General features: G+C 39.8%; 1 long non-coding RNA gene across 5 annotated transcripts in view; it reads right to left on the bottom strand.

Annotated features, from left to right (window-relative positions):
• LOC140469673 (uncharacterized) overlaps positions 1-18283 on the bottom strand; it is a 92893-nt gene that overhangs the window by 57759 nt on the left and 16851 nt on the right. For all 5 annotated transcript variants that reach the window (XR_011956198.1, XR_011956197.1, XR_011956196.1 and 2 more), the window contains one exon: positions 16931-17023. This is a non-coding gene — a long non-coding RNA (uncharacterized lncRNA). The remainder of the gene's footprint in view (positions 1-16930; positions 17024-18283) is intronic.

The following is an 18283-nucleotide window of genomic DNA, read 5'->3' as shown; positions in this document are numbered from 1 at the left end:
AAGCATTTCTGGCATCATGCCATTATTTGGGAAGCTTGACTTGTTCAATCAGGCCAAAGACTGGCCCAGTATATGTAAAGAATATTCTGTTTTTTTCTGGACCAGAGACATTGGGGCAGCTGTAAAGCAATGAGTAATTCTCCTGATTGCTTGTGGACCCACAGCTTCTTCAGTTATTAGGAGCTTGACTTTCCCTGAGGCACCAGATACTAAAATCTTTCAAGAGGTGATAGATTTAGTTAAGGAATATCATAACCCTACGTCTCCTCTAATTCTGAGATGCTATCACTTTTACTCGCCAATTCGAGAACAGGGAAATCTGTATTGGGATTTTTGGCTAGGTTAAGATGACTGACCAGGGTATGTGACTTTAGTTTAGCCCTTAATGAGATGCTGAGAGATCATTTGGAATGCAAGATTAATGATGGTAACCACGCAAAAGCGCCGAATAGCTGAAGCCCAAATGGACTTCAAACAGGCACTACAAAAGTAGAGACAAAAGTAACTGCATTTGCTGGAATCCAAAGTAGACAAGCAAGAGGCTGGAAGAACACAGCAAGCCAGGCAGCAACAGGAGGTGGAAAAGGGTTACACCTGAAACATTGACATCTACTACAAAAGTAGAAGCAGAGATTAGAAGGCTGGAAAGTGAAGGAATCATCAAACCAGTCCAGTTTGTGGAATGGGCATCACGGTCATACCGATTTTGAACCCAACAGGCAGTTTGCATTTGTGGGGATCTCAAACAATCAGTAAACCACCTTTCTCAGCTGGATAAATACACAATCGCTCGCTTGGTGGATTCATACACAAAGCTGACAGGGGGCCTGTCTTTCACAAAGTTGGGTTATGAGTCATGCGTACTTGCAACTGCAGTTAGATGAGGATTCTCAGAAGTATGCTACAATTAATATCCATAAGGGTTTTTACCAATATATGAGACTGCCATTTGGGGTATCATCAACCTGTGTAATTTTTCAGTAGACAATGGAGAACATTTTACAAGGTCTACCCCAAGTCGCCATTTATCTCGATGATGTGCTAGTAATAGGGAAAACCGATAAGGAGCACTTAGAGACCTTGGACACAGTCTTTAGATGGTTCTCCCAGGAGGGCGTACACCTTAGAAGGGAAAAATGAATGTTCCAGGCACCCCAAATGATTTACTTGGGCGACAGATTTGACAAGACCAGGTTACACCGTCCGAATATAAGATGAGGGTGATCAAAAGTACCTCAGCTCCTCGTCTGTACCAGAGCATAGGTTTTTCCTTGGAAATGGTAAATTATTATGAAAAGTTCATATATAAGCTGGCCTCCAGCCTGGCACCACTTTATCAACTTTTACGAAAAGGGTCAGCCTTGGAAATGGTTGCAGAGCCAAGCCAAAGCTTTCAGGGAAGTGAAGAAACAGTTCGCACCTTCTAAGGTGTTAGCACACCATGATCCCAAGTGAGACCTGGTATTCAGGTGTGATACCTCCCTGTATGGCATCAGGGTAGCATTAGTTCTAAGGTGGTCCAATGGAGAGGAACATCAAAAGTATACACATCCAGGACTTTGGTTAATGTAGAGTGTAAATACACCCAGAAAGAGAAGGAAGATTTACAGTCATATTTGGAGTCAAGGAATTCTACCAATATAGCTACAAATGCAAATTTGTGATAATAATGGACCAAAACCCCATCCTAGGTGTGCTTAATGAAGTCAAGCTAGTGCCAGCCATAGCTTCAGGCTGAATTCAGCAGTGGGCTCTAATACTTTGTATGTATAATTCGAAATTGGAACATCATCAGGAGGCTAAGTAGCAGATGCATTGAGTCATCTCCCGCTGGCAGATGCACTACTGCTGGTAGCACCACTGGAAGAGTCCATAATGGTTTTAAATTTTCTGGACACACTTCCAGTCACAGCTGACGATATCAGACTTTGGACGCAGAAAGATACAGTCCTGGCAAAACTGAAACAGCTGGTGCTGATGGAAGAAAGCAAAAGGACATCACAACCAGAATTGAAACCTTTTAGAATGTGAAGAGACCAGATCACAGTAGACCACGGCGTATTATTAGAGGGAGCGAGAGTAACTGCCCCGAGCAAATATTGGCTGAACTCCACCAGGGTCACCCAGGGGTTTCCAAACTGAAAGTGTTGACGAGAAGTTATGTCTTGTAGCAGGATTGGTTGCAGACATAGCCACCTGAGTGGAGCAGTACCCAGAGTGCTCCCCCTCATTTGTGGGAATGGCTGGATCAACCCTAGACTTGGTTACACTTTGACTGTGCAGGTCCTTTCATGGACTCAATGTTCTTAGTCATTGTGGACACCCATTCAAAGTGGCTGGATTTGCACAGAGTTCATTTGTCAATCATGGGGCCAACAATAGGAGAACCGCACACATCTTTTCCAATACACAGTGTCCCAGAAGTGTTGATCAAAGATAATGAGCCATTGTTTACCAGCAGGGAATTTGAGCATTTCCTAAAGTCAAGTGGCATCAGACATGTAAGGACAGCTCCATATCATGTATCATCCAATGATCTGGCAGAAAGAGCAGTCCAAGCTTTGATGGGATGCTTAAAGAAACAGCTTCACTAGATACCAGACTGACCCATTTCCTATTTAATTACAGGCCCACCCCTCATACGAGTACAGTGATAGCTCCAGCAGGGTCGCTAAGCAGGAGGAGATGCTGTACAGGGTAAATCGAGGGCAGAGGTGAAACTGCATCAGCAACGCTAATGCCAGACACAAGACTCTGCTAAGTGAGAGAGACACTTTACTTCAGGGGATGAGGTTTAGTGTAGGAACCATAGGATTGGCCCTGGATGGGAAAGTGGCATGGTTGACACGAGGTCAGGTCTAAAGATGTATAAAACTCGGCTCAGTGCGATGGGCCCAGAACAAACACAAGGATCATATGAAAGCTGCAAACTTGCAAATGGGAGCAAAATGTGTCGCTCTTTAGAACAGTTGGAAAAGCTGGCAGAACCTGCAGGTTCTCTCTCTCTGCCAAGCATTCAACAGATCTCAGAATCTGAGAAGGAAACAGCTGATGTCACTGCCTTTGCCACCTGAAGAAGAGTATAAATTTCCTCCAAGATGCTCCGGATGTAAGAGGTGAACTATTGTACATTACACCCTGCCCATATCCGAGGCAGAGTTGGAATGTCCCAAGAGTGCTACAAAAACAAAGAGCTGATCTATGTGCCCAGAGTCAGCGGAGGGATGTAGAGATTGTAATGAGGTCAGCCAAGTGAATCTCATAGAAGATAAGTTCCCTGACTGGACTGTTAATCTGGCGAGTTGGCTCTGAGGCAGCTGGATCAGTGGCAAGGACTCTTCAAGTGTCAATAGAGGGCAACCTGGTGATGGGATACCAGCTGTCAGACCATTCCACAGCAATCTCTTCTTTTTGAAAGGCTCTCCCTTCCTCTTTATTAAGAAAAAATCACCCTTAATGAAAACACGTGGTAGCGATGAGTGAATAGGACTTACATAATACAGAGAACTGCAGACACTGGTAATCTGAATAAAAACAGAAATTGTTAGAAAAACTCATCAGCTCTGGTAGCATCCACGGAGAGAAAACAGAGTTAATGTTTCAAGACCAGTGGCTGTTCTGCACAACTCAGTTTATCATATGATCACACCATTCCTCAGAAATGGGCTTGGTGAGTGTTAGGTTTAGATTTGGATTTTATTGTCAAGTACAGAAGTATAGGAGTACAGTGAAAAGTGTATAAAGGGTACCATCTCAGGTAACAAGCTAGCTCGGTACAAAAAGCCTGGGTACAAAGTTGTAACAGTGTTAAAACATTCAGCATTACTTCATAGCATAAGTTGAAAAATAAATAAATAAGGTAATGGTTGGTATTAAAGTTAGGATACGGGCAGTAAAGTCATGGATGAGTTTGTTTATGCACAGCACATAGATAAAATTGTCACAGCACGCTGTCATTAGGAGAGAGGGGGGTGGTTTGCATTAATTGGTTTGATTGGCATTGTGTCAGAGGGGACGGATGTAGATATTCTTAGTGCCCCATTCACTCAAACAGAAGTCTTTGTGTCCTAAGGAGTACACTCACTCAAAAATGAGGCTGAATTAAGTCCAGAGTCATCTTGAGCTATACTTGCAGCATCAGGTCAGGAAACATGTCTGGACTCAAGTCATTACAATTACAGTATTCCGAGCTAAATGGAACTTCCAGTATAAATGCAACCTTCAGTTAGTAGTAGCTGATTCTGCACTGCTCTTGCACAGTTAATAAAGATGACTATCTGCTACCCTTTCCTTCTCTGCCTCTGGTTTTAGTGTCTGTTTTATAAGCCTCATCATCCAGGCCATTTAGATTTGTTATAGATTGTGGAGGAGTAAAATGAATTCAGACATGGTAAAACTACAGATACCCTTCTAGCTAGTCCACACACACAATGAAAGTCTTTAACACTGAAAACAAACACAGCATATTCAATTTGTGCCCTTGATCATGTGCCACATAGCATATTTTGTATCTGCCCATCATAATTTACAGTATTTTAAAGACTTTTTTAACCATACAGCTATCAATATTATATAACCTAAAAATAAATCCAAACTATAGTTTTAAAGTACTTGAGTTCAGCTTTATTGTTTGGTATTGGCTGATACGGACTTCAGCTGTATCCGAAACTACATTTGTAATTGGCCCCTAAAGAGTTATCACTTTTGCCACAACCAAATTACTGGTTGTACTCTGCTGAAATGCCTTTGCAGAAAAGAGGTTACTATCAAGTGGATATCATGCACATAGCAATCAAACAATAATGTAAATTTGTTGCTACTGTTGCAATTTCCTTGCAAATGTTGAAATCCTATGAAATGTGCAAAATATATTGCTTTTGATCTTGAATATTTGATAAAAATGTAAATAAAACATCCAACATAGAGTGCTACCAACTTCAGCCACTGCAGAGTGTCTCAGAGAGAGTGTGGAGTTTCTAGGGGGTTAAATCTTTTCCAAATTTTTTTTATTCTATAGGTTTCTATCACTGTCGTTAGAACCTCTCATTTAACTAAATGAGAAATCCATCACGATATGACAGGCACGATGTAGACTAATGGCTTGTAGAAGCTAATAATTTTTTAATACGTTTTTTTTATTTTGTTTAATTTCAGCTGTATTTGACACAAGAGCTATGGCATTGGAGAGCTGCTGTTTGGTTTTAATGTGCTGATGTGAGAGTCCATTAGACCGTTTACTGTTTGCCCTTAAGTCCATACCAGTAGCCCTGAAGACCAAAAAAATTTCACTGACCATATATCACTGTAGTTTTACTCAGCAAGCATCAGAAAATTTAGGCCATAAAAATTTATAGCGTGCAATATTTTCTTTCTCCTTTTTCCTAGAATGAAATAAAATCCTCTATTTATCAAATAGTTTAGATGGTTAGACTTTCCTGCCTGGCATGTCTTATGCGTTGAAATGAAATGGCCCATCATTCGCAATACAGAGTGATGATTTTTTTTTAAGATGATATGTAATAGTAATATCTGTTATTTATATCACTTCTTCCCACAGATCATGGCTAATATACATCATTATTCTGTTGTTATTGTTGTTGCCGTGATAGTTACTGATAAGGTGGTGTAATTATCTGATTGTACTGTCACGGCTACCCATCCTTTCATGTTCACACAGGGGCCTGTAATATAAATGTAAAGTGATTAAAAAAAATGTTGCAAGTGGCTCTCAGTCTGTCAAACGTGGACTGTTTGCTCTGATTTGTTAAGAACACATTCATATATCCTATTCATGGTTTCATTTAGTTTCTATTACAGTGAAACAGCATTCATCTGGGATTTGATATAAAGCCTAAATCAGAAATAGAAGTCTATACTGGATCTTCCTGTGAAGTATGCACTTGGCAACTGGCTTTTCAGTGTCACTCTGTTGATAATTTAATCTGTTTTCATCACCTTGTTGAGATAAAACACCCCATAATTCACCTTGCTGAAGAAGGTGGGTGCCACCTGGCAACTAAAGCAATGACTGGTAAAATTAAAGAATGTCCCAGAATTTCAGGCACCACATTACCTTCTGCTAAGTTGTGTATTTAAGCAATTCAACTTGTCAGCCAAATGATGTGTCCATTTATAGATGGACTGTAAGCCTGCTAAACGTACATACAGGTAAGTCACTACATAGCCCCCACCCCACCCCCAGTTTTTTCACAGAAGCACATAACTTGATAGAGTACAATACGTATTTTATTCAAATTTCTAAACACAACTGATAAGTATGACAGATTTCAAGTAACTAAAAAGCTTAAATGGATTCCAAAGGTAATTTTGAGCTTTTTAAAAGACTTGTGAAGCATTGCACTCTGAGAAACATACCACTCCTGTGAGTTTAAGGCTTCTGCTTTATTGTGAGCTTTCGAACTAAACGTGCAGATTGCTGTCAAATAAAGGCAAGATATTGGCAGCTTTGCAGTTTTCTTTATAATCTTCATAGGCTTTTCTGTCTTTACCACACAGCAATATTAGTGAGAGTTTACAAGGAGCCAGCAATAGTGTCACTCACAATTAATGTCCCCAGGTAGCAACTCCATTAGTCTTATGAACTGAACTCACAAATGGGAATACTAATGGGGACCTGCCTTGGGGCATTAATTGAGTGGTAATGTTAGTTCTCTGCATACCCCTGTATTGGAGACACCCGCCCTAAGGAATATCATTCTTGTTACAGCTATTCACTTCCTGTTCAAGTATGAATAACATGCCAACACAAAATTAACTCTAACCTATTGAGAATCAAGGTAATATTTTTAAAATCAAAACTTCTAAAATTCCAAAGATTACAATGATAATTCATTATAAGAATTAAATTCTGCTTCCTAGCTCTCTGAAAGCTTTTACATTCAGTATTAGATTTTTTTTAAGGCATGACATGATGTAACCTTTTGCATTTTCTTAACGGGTCTGCTCAGCTCTCATGTGGATAAGGAAGTATTTTTCACTTACCTGCAGGATAATAGTTTAGTAATTAGTGCTAAATACTTCCCAAATTATCGTTCATGTTGTCCAACTTTAATGGAATGCATTTAATGTCACCATCTGTAGCTTAAAAATCATACACGTTTTCCACTATAAATCTATCTCACAAATCACTCCCAGTGTATGCATTTGAATGATAAGACAATGAGAAATATACCAGGAAGGGTCACTTGACCTGAAACATTAACTCTGATTTTGCTTCACAGATGCTGCCAGACCTGCTGAACTTTTCCAGAAATTCCTGTTTTTGTTTCTGATTTACAGCACCTGCAATTCTTTCAGTTTTTTATTGAGAAATATACTAAGATCTCTTCTGTCTAATTATTTACAAATATATTGATGATTGCAAAAATATCATTTTTGCATGAATATAGTGTTATTGCAGTCCTCAAAGCGTTAACCAGCTGGTATTGAATATTCTGGGAGAACCTATTAACAATAACGTAATGGACATAGGGAAGTTCTTTGATTAAAGTGCATTGGAAAATATCAAAAAGCATAAGCTCTAAGAAAATGCTGATATCTGATCGTAATGAAATGAAGCTAACTCAGGGTTGCAAACTGGATACTGGTTGCTTCGTAATGACCACTTTGCAGCACTCAAGGGAGTTTTATCACCAAACAACTCTGCAATATGTTGTAAAGCTGTTATTATAAAGCTGGATTAAAAAGACAAGAAGCAAAACCAACACCCTGTAAAATGTGCAAGAGCACTCTTTCTGCTCCATAATAAAAAGGTACAGTGCAGCTTGATCTAACGAAATGGAGGAGTGTGTAAATAATCAGTCTGTTGTAACCCATTCATGGTCATTGAAAGATAATAATAACAAGAAGTGAATGTCTGGTTTCAATCTATTCCATTCAACGAAAGAGTAAATGGAAAAGGAGCACCAAAATGGCATGATTACAAAATTGATCTGCTGAATAAAAATTCAATGCATTTATAACACTTAACAGTCAGTGTCTCTCCTATGCATAGTTCCTGCATTTCTGGGCTTTGTTTGAAACAGTTTCATTTGACTGGGACTCAGAGGGTTAAAAACACCAAATAAACAAAGGTTACTAACAATTACAGCTTCCTTTCTTTTTTGCAGATTTAAATAATAAATAAAATGTAGATCACATTAGAAAACTATGGCTGCTTTTGAAATGTAGCTGTATCCTATCATATACAGGACAATGGTATTAGTACCTTTTGAAATGCAAACATCTTTAGCAGGAGGCTTTAAAAGGAATAATTCTGAAATCTGAATGCACTTGTGAAAGAAAATTCGTCCAATTAACCTAGCATCAGGTTCAATGGCTTTCAGACTGTGACAGCGAATAAAAAACAGTTAGTGTTGCTGTGGTTTACAATGCAGTTTTTGCTTCTAATTTGTATTTACATTTTTTGCATTGCTGTTGAATACTGTGAAACAACAGCTAAGGGAATATTAAAACCCTGAAATACATACCAAAATCAATTCAAACTTTTTTTAGGCAATCATGCTGCCATATCTATTAAATGCTTTTAATCCAAAAAGTCCCGTTATCTACCATTCATTTGGACACACAGGCAGTTGTAAATGACCAATAATCTTGGACACACTCATGTTTTTATAAAAATCGTTTATCTTTGTATTGGGTTGTTTTCCAATTAAACCAAAATTTGATCATGATGTTTGTTATAAAAATAAGTAAAATTTTACGGCTTACATCAGAGAGATTTCAGAAAATCTAAAAACAGCAAATAGATTTACCATTATGTCAGTCTGACTGTTGTGAACAGAGATCAAAAATATTGAAACAAAGTTCTCTGTCTCTACTGGAGAATTTCTAAACTTAAAAAGGAGAATTGTAGAATCCAACTGTCAAAGCAGAACATGGTTAGCTCAGTTGGCTGGATGGCTGATTTGTGATGCCAACAATGTGGGTTTAATTCCTGCATTGGCTGGGGTGACCATGAAAGACTCTCCTTCTCAACCTCTGCCCCTCAACTGGTCACCCTCAGGTTAAAACACCTTTAGATATCTCTCTCTCCTTCACGTTGTCTAATGAGAGAGCAGCCCTATGGTCTGGTAAGATTATGGTGACTTTACCATTTAATATGATTAATATGACTTTATCCAGTTTGTAGTCCTTTTTATTGTCAATATCCCTGACCACTTCATTAATGTTCACTTGGTGTGTGTTTGTCACAGGCTTCTTCTGAACTCAAAACAAAATAAATAATTTTGTAAATTGCAGTTATTCAGGGAAATGCTTAATTTGTAGTAAGGTTTCAGTTTGATTCTTTGCCACAGGAATTTTCTCTCCATCAGCACCACTCAACCATCACTGAGCTGTGCCGCGGCTGCCATTTTCTGATGGAGGCAGCACAATGCAGAAACGGCAATAAACAACGCCTCATGTTTTGTGTGACTGAGTAAGTTGAAATCCATGGAATTTTATCAGTGGCTTTGGGGAATGAATTCTGTATTTCCTTCTATCATCAAGGCCACAGGTTGAATCACAGAGAATAAATCAAGCCCTATTTTTATTACTTGAAGTTCTGGGATTTTTTTAAAAACAATGTTTTATGGAATCCATTCACAATTCTGTCAAGTTTCCTGAAAACAGTAAACAGTGGCCTTGAGTATAGTTGAGGGTAAAAAGCATGTTGCAGATGCTTTATAACAAACTACCCATCTTTGTACTTGAATTGATGACATATAAAAATGAAATCAAGTCTTAAGCTATTAAATTTAGCATTACATAGGATACTTGGCACAGAAACAGGCCATTTGGCTCAACTGAACCATGTTAGTATTAATGCTTCTCTCAAGCCTCCTCCAATCTAAATCCTCCATTGCACCCATCTAACTTCCTTTGCCCTCAAACACCTGTCCAGTTTCATCCCCATCACTCATCTGCTGCAACCATTATCTCTGATAGTGGTGACAATGTGGAATTCTCTATGTATAAAGAAGTTTCTTTTAATGCCCTATTTGATTTCCTGGTGACTATCTAGCTATGCTCTTCCTCAAAGCAGGACAAATGCTCCCTCTGTCCACTGGATCCCAATATTTGCTTCATGCCAAGGGGCAGAGGTTAACCGATGAAGCTTGGTTTTGTGACTGGAAGCCCCCATGTTCAGTGGTGCGCCAGAGGGCTCCGTGCTGGGTTCCCTGCTGTTTGCAGTGTCATTAATGACCCAGGCATAAACATGGGGGATATGACCAACGCTTCTCCGGAAAATTGCTGAAGTGCTAAATAGTGAGTAAGGAAGCCTTCGATTACAGAACAATATAGTCAGGCTGGTAAGCAATGTTGCCCCTAAGCTGCCCAGCTTCTCTGAGCCTCCATGCATGGTGATCGGTGTCAATACACCAAGCATGTTTTTATTTTTGGTGCAGCTGAAACGAAAATTAGTGGGAACATTGCATAGCCCTGATCCACTATCAGTATGCAAATGTGCATCAATGCTAGATCACTGTAATGCTGCAATAAGGACATTGTGTGCTCAGGGACTTGTATACAGCCCATGGACTGGACCAGGCTCTTCACTCATTATTATAGGTCTAGAGTATGAGAGCACTATCTGGATGCTCACAGGTGCTTTATAACAAACATCAACTTACATCAACTTGCCTGACATCAACTTGTCTTGTCTTGTCTTTTTACATCTTCAGTCTCCCCTCAAGGGGTGATTGCCTTTGCTCAGGGGACCCTGACTCAGTTGGTCCAGGACAGTCTCAAATACAAGTTCAGGGATTGGACACAGTCAGTCAGATGTGGGAGGAATCAGGGTCAGGATGCTCTGCACACAAGGCTTGAGGAGCCAAATGTCAGATGGCCCACAACCCCTCTTGATTCTTTCTGCTCTGTTCTGGCTTTTTTTCTTCCAGGAATGAGACAAAGGCAGGTATCCAGGAAGATGGAAGTGGGTGGCACTGCTGTTAGAGTTTATGCAGGTGAAGAGCTGTCCCAAAGAGTGAAGTTCTTGATGAAGGGCTTATGCCTGAAACGTCGATTCTCCTGCTCCTCGGATGCTGCCTGACCTGCTGTGCTTTTCCAGCAACACACTCTTTGACTCTGATCTCCAGCATCTGCAGTCCTCACTTTCTCCAATGAGTGAGGTAGCAGAGTCAGGACATGCAGGGTTAGTTGTGTTGGGAGTTGGGGTGGGCTACAGTGAGTCAGGGAAGATGTTGTCAACAGTAGTGAGAGTTCTTAGAGCATGAGCTTTAGTGCGACATGGATATAGCAGCAGTGTGGTGCTAGAGACAAGGTGGTGGCTTATACAGGCCAGTGGAGAAGGTCATTGACCTTTCTCCTACAATGCTGGATATTCCTTCAGATGGCTGAGGCTACTTGAATCCAGGCTGGATGTTGTCTGGTATTGAGGTCTCCTTTGCTAGATGTGGAGGGGGAAATGAAGACATCTCACCTCCACAGGGCTCCATCTAACAGGCCTCCAGATCCCTGCCAACAGTAAGGGCACCAACTTCCTCCTGACTGCTGTCAGGGCAAATATCAGGAGCTGTGCAGGGCAGGTCCTGACTGACAGTGTTCAACAGGCTTTTAAAGATGGCGCCCATGTGAGGGATGACTGTCAATTTGAGGATATCCAGACAGCGTGAATTGTTCTGGGAATGGCACGTGTTAAAACTGGATAGAATCAATCAAGAAGTTTGAGGGAGTAGTTAAACGCGCAAACTCGATACGATACAGCACAAAAAACTCGCTATGCCTTGCAGCAAAAAGCCCTCTGAAAAACTTGACACAACTGACACTCAAGCCAAAAAACTGAAAATCAGCCATATAACTCTATAAAAAGGATGTCTCCTAGACTGCAATATAAATTATAATTGCAGTACACATCAGAAATAGAAAGAAATACATTGGTTCATCACACCAAAAAAAGCACTCTCTCGACAAATTACAAGATGATAGGAAAAATGTGCAGAATGGACCTAAAATAATGAATATCAACAGAGAAAAGTACGGGCTATTACATTTATTGTATTCCTTTTAACAATTCAGAATCCAAATGGGGAGAAGATGTGAAGAAATCTGGGAGTACAAGGATGTGACTAGACATATCAACCAAGGGCAAACATACAGTCAACTGCTGGAGGGTGACCAACTCTGTGAAAGATTCTCTGCTCTCCACAAAATACATTGGTCTTCCAGGACCAGGAGATGTCCACAGCGGCAGATGGCACACAGCAAAGTCCAAGATGCCATGCTAAGGGATGCACTAAAACTTGAGCCAAACACAGCAAAAGCTCAATGGGGAAAGCCCATTTACTAAGCTCCCTCCACCAATGGGTTGGGATTTGTGAAATCCCTCCAGCTGTATGTTTGACATGTAACACTATCTTGTAAATATCAGGTACAATTGAGGTACCCAACTACACTTGTAGAGTACCACATAATGAAAATTATTGAACATATATTTCACAGTGTACTGTCAAATTTGAACTACTACATCACTTACCTGTTTAAATTTTTTGAATAACATAATTTTTACGGAAAAAAAGGGACGAACACAAGTTATCTCTCCTCAAAAAGAGCAGACTGCAGGTGGGAATGACCTTATAGTAGTCTTTAAAATTATGGAGGATTTTGTAAAATTTGGGAAAAGAATAGACACAAAGGGAATGTTTCCGCAGTAGGTGAAAGTAAAACCAGAGATTATCATGATATATAAAAATATATAACGTATACAAGAGCAAAACAAGAGATTAGACATAACACTAATCACAAGACATAGCAGTGGATGTAGGCTACTCAGCCCATCAACTTTGCTCTGCACTTAATGATATCACTGATCTGATAATCCTGAACTCCACTTTGATGCCTTTTCCCTGTAACTCTTGATTCATTTACTGATTAACAATCAGTGTACTGGAGACTTCAACACACATAACAACCCAGCCATGACAGTCCCCTATGATAAAGAATTCCATAGTTATCAGTAACACAGATATAGTTATCAAGAGATCAAACAGGAAATTCAGAAGTGTTTCTTTAAATCCAGGGAAGACCAGAACATTAGACATAGAGATGGCTGAGGTGGGTAGTATCACTGCATTTAGAGAACGAAGTGAATGAAATAGGAGAGGTCATGTGATGGACTTGCCAGTTTGAACTGTATGTTCCATGACACCACCTTACACCAGGCCTGCTGAAGGTATGACTGCTCAGACAGGTAGCCAGAGTGTAATAGCAAGGGAATAAATTAAGGGTGATTTATATGGATAGTTGAGAGAGTGGCTGTTTGGGCTGGCTGTTAGTTCTTGCAGAATCCTTAACAATTCCTGCACTTGTCACAGTTCCTATTAACATAAATATTATTTAATTGAAGTGGCTCAGATGCATCAGTGAAAGTAGGAGAAATTACCAATGCTATATTCTTTGCCCGAGGCCCACAGAAAATGTACTGCTGTTCGTCAATGGGAAAAAGAAACCTTTGATTTTCCACAGGGCACCTATTGACACTGCAATTTGTGATAGGATAATTAGGTGACAAACTTTGCCTTAAATTGCCATGCACTGTGGCAAACAAAAAGGTTTAATTGGGATATCTTTCCACAGATTTCATTTTAGGGCTAAAAGTTTTACATTGCAATGAGTCAAAAACATTTTGCACACACAGAGATTTGGTCTTCTCAGAATAGTCTTTAATTATAGGATTCCGCTCTACACAGGAAGCTATTTGATGGGTGACTGCACTATTCAAAGACCTGGACCCAACGGTTAGACACAGGTTTCAAAGTGCACATGGCTTTGTCTTTTTCTGAACCTCAAAGTTCCAATCCACTGTATGTTAATATAATCTTGTAAAAATTGCAACTTTCAATTTTACAAAGTTAAAAATCCCACAACATGAAGTTATAGTTCAACAGGTTTATTTGGAAGCACTAGCTTTCGGAGCACTACACCTGATGGAGGAGCGACACTCCAAAAGCTAGTGCTTCCAATTAAACCTGTTGGACTACAACCTGGTGTTGGGTGATTTTTAACTTTGTACACCCTTGTCCAACACTGGCATCTCCGAATCATTCAATTTTACAGAAAGTGTGGCCTTTCCTTAAAAACATCTTGTCTGTTTATTTCACATGAGGGCATGTTGCTTTGGGATTTTCAATTGTTATGTTTATCTCATGAAAAGGAACAGCAGCGAAAATTTATTTCCAGAAGCAAGATACAAATTAGCATTCAGTCGGGATGAACAAATTGGCACAAGATCAACAAGGTTAAAGAGGTACGACGCCAAGCAGATATGGGGACAACTATGAGACGGGAGGCAGTCAATACAGGATTGAGGGTGTTGCCCTTGAATGCATATTGTTCAAGAAACAAGGGAAATGAGCTTCTAGCGTAGACCAAACTCGGCAGGTATGATATTGTGGATATCACAAAACTTGCTGCAAGAGGATGCCTGTCAATTTGAAGGACAGGTAGTTTTGAGGAAGTGGGAGGCTGCAAAAGGACTTGGACAGGCTAAGAGATTGGGCAAAGTGTGCCAGATAAAATACAGTGTGGAAAAATGTAAGGTTATGCACATTGGTAGGAAGACTAGAGGTGTAGACTATTTTCTAAATGGGGAAAGGCTTTGGAAATCTGAAGCACAAAGAGGTTTAGGGTCTTTGTTCAGGATTCTCTTCAGGTTAACATGTAGGTTCAGTTGGCAGTTAGGAAGGTAAATGCAATGCTAGCATTAATTTCAAGAGGGCTAGAATACAAAAGCAGAGATGCACAGCTGAGGTTATACATGGCTCTGGTGAGACTGCATTTGGAATATTGAGAGCAGTTTTGGGCCCCATATCTAAGGAAGGATGTGCAGGAACCGGAGGAGGTCCAGAGGAGGTTTACAAGAATGATTTGGCAATAAAAGGCTTGCTGTATGAGGAGCAGTTGAGGACTCTGGATCTGTACTTGATGGAGTTCAGAAAGGGGAGGGTGAGGGTGTGGGGGGGTGGAATCTGATTAAAACTTACAGGGTACTGTCAGGCCTAGACGGAGCAGATGTAGAGAAGATCTTTCCACTAATAGGAGAGACTAGAACCCCAGGGCATACCCTTAGAGTGAAGGGATGACCCTTCACAAATGAGATGTGGAGGAATTTCTTTAGCCAGAGGGTGGTGAATCTATGGAAATCATCTGTGGAGGCAAAGTCATTAAGTTTTTAAGACAGAGATGGGTAGGTTCTTGATTGATAAGGAGATTAAGGATTATGAAGAGAAGAAGAGATAATGAGCTTGAGAAACATTATCAGCCATGATTGAATGGACTCAATGGACTGAATGGCCTAATTCAGCTCCTATATGTTATGGTCATCATTGTAATACCTAAACTAGAGCACCTCATCACACTAGGACTTGGAGGTGCCAGTGTTGGACTGGGGTGGACAAAGTAAAAAATCTGGTGTTGTGTGATTTTTAACTTCATCACACTAATTTAGCGTATTTCCTGCCTCCAACTTCACTGTCTGAGGGTCGCAGCAATCCATTGGAGCCAGTTGTGTCCAAGTAGGGAGCATGTTCACTCATATTAAACAAGTGATGTGACTGAGTTCACTGAACACCCAGTAAAGGATGCTTCAGGGGGCTCTGATATTGGAGGCATAATGCAAACTTCAGTCTGGAAAAGGTTAAAGTCTTGGCTCACAAATATGAAGTGATGCAAAATATCTCATCTGATTTCTTTCTCCTCTGCAAAATCTGGCAAATGCCATCACTTTAAAGGTTCCACATAGATGTCTGATTATTCTTCAAACAACATCAGCAAACAGATGGAGGCTAAAACCAAAGCAAACAAATGCTGGGAGCCTTCATCACATGAATGTGTGCCAAGGATCCAGCAAATGAAAAGGCATTTCCAACCAGTAAAAAAGTTTGCTCACTTACAACTTTTTCTACTAACCCAAGCAGTTGTTTTATCCAGGGAAATATAAAGTAGTGAAATTACCGTGTGCAAAAATGAAATCAGTGGAAAGTGAGGGCTGTTTGGCTGAGAATTATAGTTGCGGGCGAGATTAGATGCGCTGAATGCCCCGGGGCTGAGCAAAATAAAGAGCTTTTAAATGGAGTGTAGTGTTCATAGCTTGCAGTCATTTCAAATAAATAAATCTTTAGTAATTTAGGCTGTAAATTGCAGTTTAAATTTTTCCTGCCTGTATATTCTGTAAGTTTTGTCATTACTGGTGTGAATATAGTCTCCTGCCAAGAATGCTTCATAGTCTTTAACTATTACATTAAGCATCTGCTGCTGCCATTTATGGATCAGATAACATTTTACTCTTGAGATATTTGATTTTATTACCTTCTAGGGAGTGAGCCAAACAAGTGTTCCTATTGATTTGTACATTAAATATATTAGTAATAAAACAACATCTCTGTAAACAAATTGTAAAATCAATAGTAATTGTTACCAAAATATCACAAGTACTTGAATTACAATTAAGGCTATTGTGTCGAGAGCCTTTCAGCACCTTTAAAGTGTCGATATCAGAGGAACAAATGTGCCAACTGGGCTGGGCAATGCAGCATCAAGTTTAATTTTATTTTACAGAGACTTTTATTTCAGTCTAAATAAATGTATTCAGTTCATTAAAGCAAGCACATTATAAAACACCATACTTATTCATAAGCACCAACCAAATCTGTTTGTGGTAAATCTTCCCTATCCACGCAGACTCTTGGCAAATGATCAGCGGCAGTAGCGTTGACCAAATTATCGCTGCCCTGTGCACCCAAAGGTTTTGCTTTGCAAAATTAAAGTGGATGTACACATATTTCTAAAAGGCTGGACTATATTGACACAATGCATCTTTCTGAATATATCCCAGCCAGAAGGAGAACAGAAATTTTCATTATGACAAACAAAAACGTGAATGTAAGATCCATAGTTTGAAGCCTTCTCTCACCAGTTGTTCGCTTTTAACCATACGTTGTTTCCAATTATCAGTCTCCTTTTAGAAAGGCTGCATGGCTGGCACCTGTTGCAAGCTCAGTGTGACCTACATGTGACAATATAAAAACACAACTTTTTAGGGGAATGAGCCAAGTGGGTTCGTCATTGTGAATAAACAGGCACTCTAGCTCCATGATGTACTTGTCATCATCAATATAACTTTCCTTTAAAAGCTACTTTGCTTGGTTATATATTAACAAAAAGAGCATCCTCTCAAAAAAATGTCAAGGGTCAGACTGCAAGCATGACCCCAAGCTGTTGGTGGCTTGTCACATTAATTCTGCACCTTGTCTTATGCTGACATTTCTATCCTCAGCTACTACATGTTTCCAGTGAAACTCAATGCCAGTGCTAAGCACAGCACTTCATCTGTCAACCAAACACTTAATAGTCTTCTAGACTCAACATTGAGTTCAACAATTTGAGGCTATAAACCCTGGTTGCTTTTTCCTCTACTTTGCGTTTATTCTTTTTATTTATTCAGCTGATAACTCACCTCCTCCAGGAACAGCTTTTATTTCTTTTCTTGACCCACTTCCATTCCCTCTGGCTCTGGCAGACTAATCCTTGTGCCATTCAATATCTCCTTGCTTTGCCACCCCTTGTTCAAAATTCTCTTATTTTACCAGTTCTGATGAAAGGTCACAAAAAAGTAGCAACTCTGTTTCTGTCCACAGATGCTGAGTATTTCCAGCATTTTCAGTTTTAACATTAAACATCCTGCACTTGCCTAATTATAACATTACTGATCAAAGCAAATTTTCAATGAGTCAAACTCTTAGGTGGTCTGGTGCCATAGTGGATATCATCTATACCCCTGAGCCAGAGTTCTGGGTTCAAATCCAACTGCAGGACTTGATGGCCACAAAAGAAAAAATCATAATGTGGAAAACAAGTTGATTATCAATTTGTATAACCTTCCCACACAAGTGCCTTGCCTATGCAGGTAGGCAGAGGTGGGTATTGCAGATGCTGGAGATTAGAGTCAAGATTGGACTGGTGCTGGAGATCTGAAATAAAAGTGGAAAATGCTGCAGTCTCCTCAGCAAGTTCTGTGCAGAGAGAAAATTTGAATTAATGTTAAGTCCTGTTTGAATCTTTTTCAGAACTCCAGAAGAAAATAGTTATGGAAGCAGACACAAGCATCTGCTTTGTCTGCCACTAGACAGAGAAAGAAGTGTCCTGTGGTATGTTTCAGACAAAGCCTGAATTTTGTTATTACGTTTTACGTAGTTCAATTTTCAATAGGAAAATGGAATTAAATAGGAAAACCAATGAACAGCACAAGGACTGGAGGGACATTTGC

The sequence above is a fragment of the Chiloscyllium punctatum genome, chromosome 49 (assembly GCF_047496795.1).
Source record: "Chiloscyllium punctatum isolate Juve2018m chromosome 49, sChiPun1.3, whole genome shotgun sequence".
NCBI classification, from domain to species: Eukaryota; Metazoa; Chordata; class Chondrichthyes; order Orectolobiformes; family Hemiscylliidae; genus Chiloscyllium; species Chiloscyllium punctatum.
This window is presented reverse-complemented; position numbering and strand designations above follow the sequence as displayed.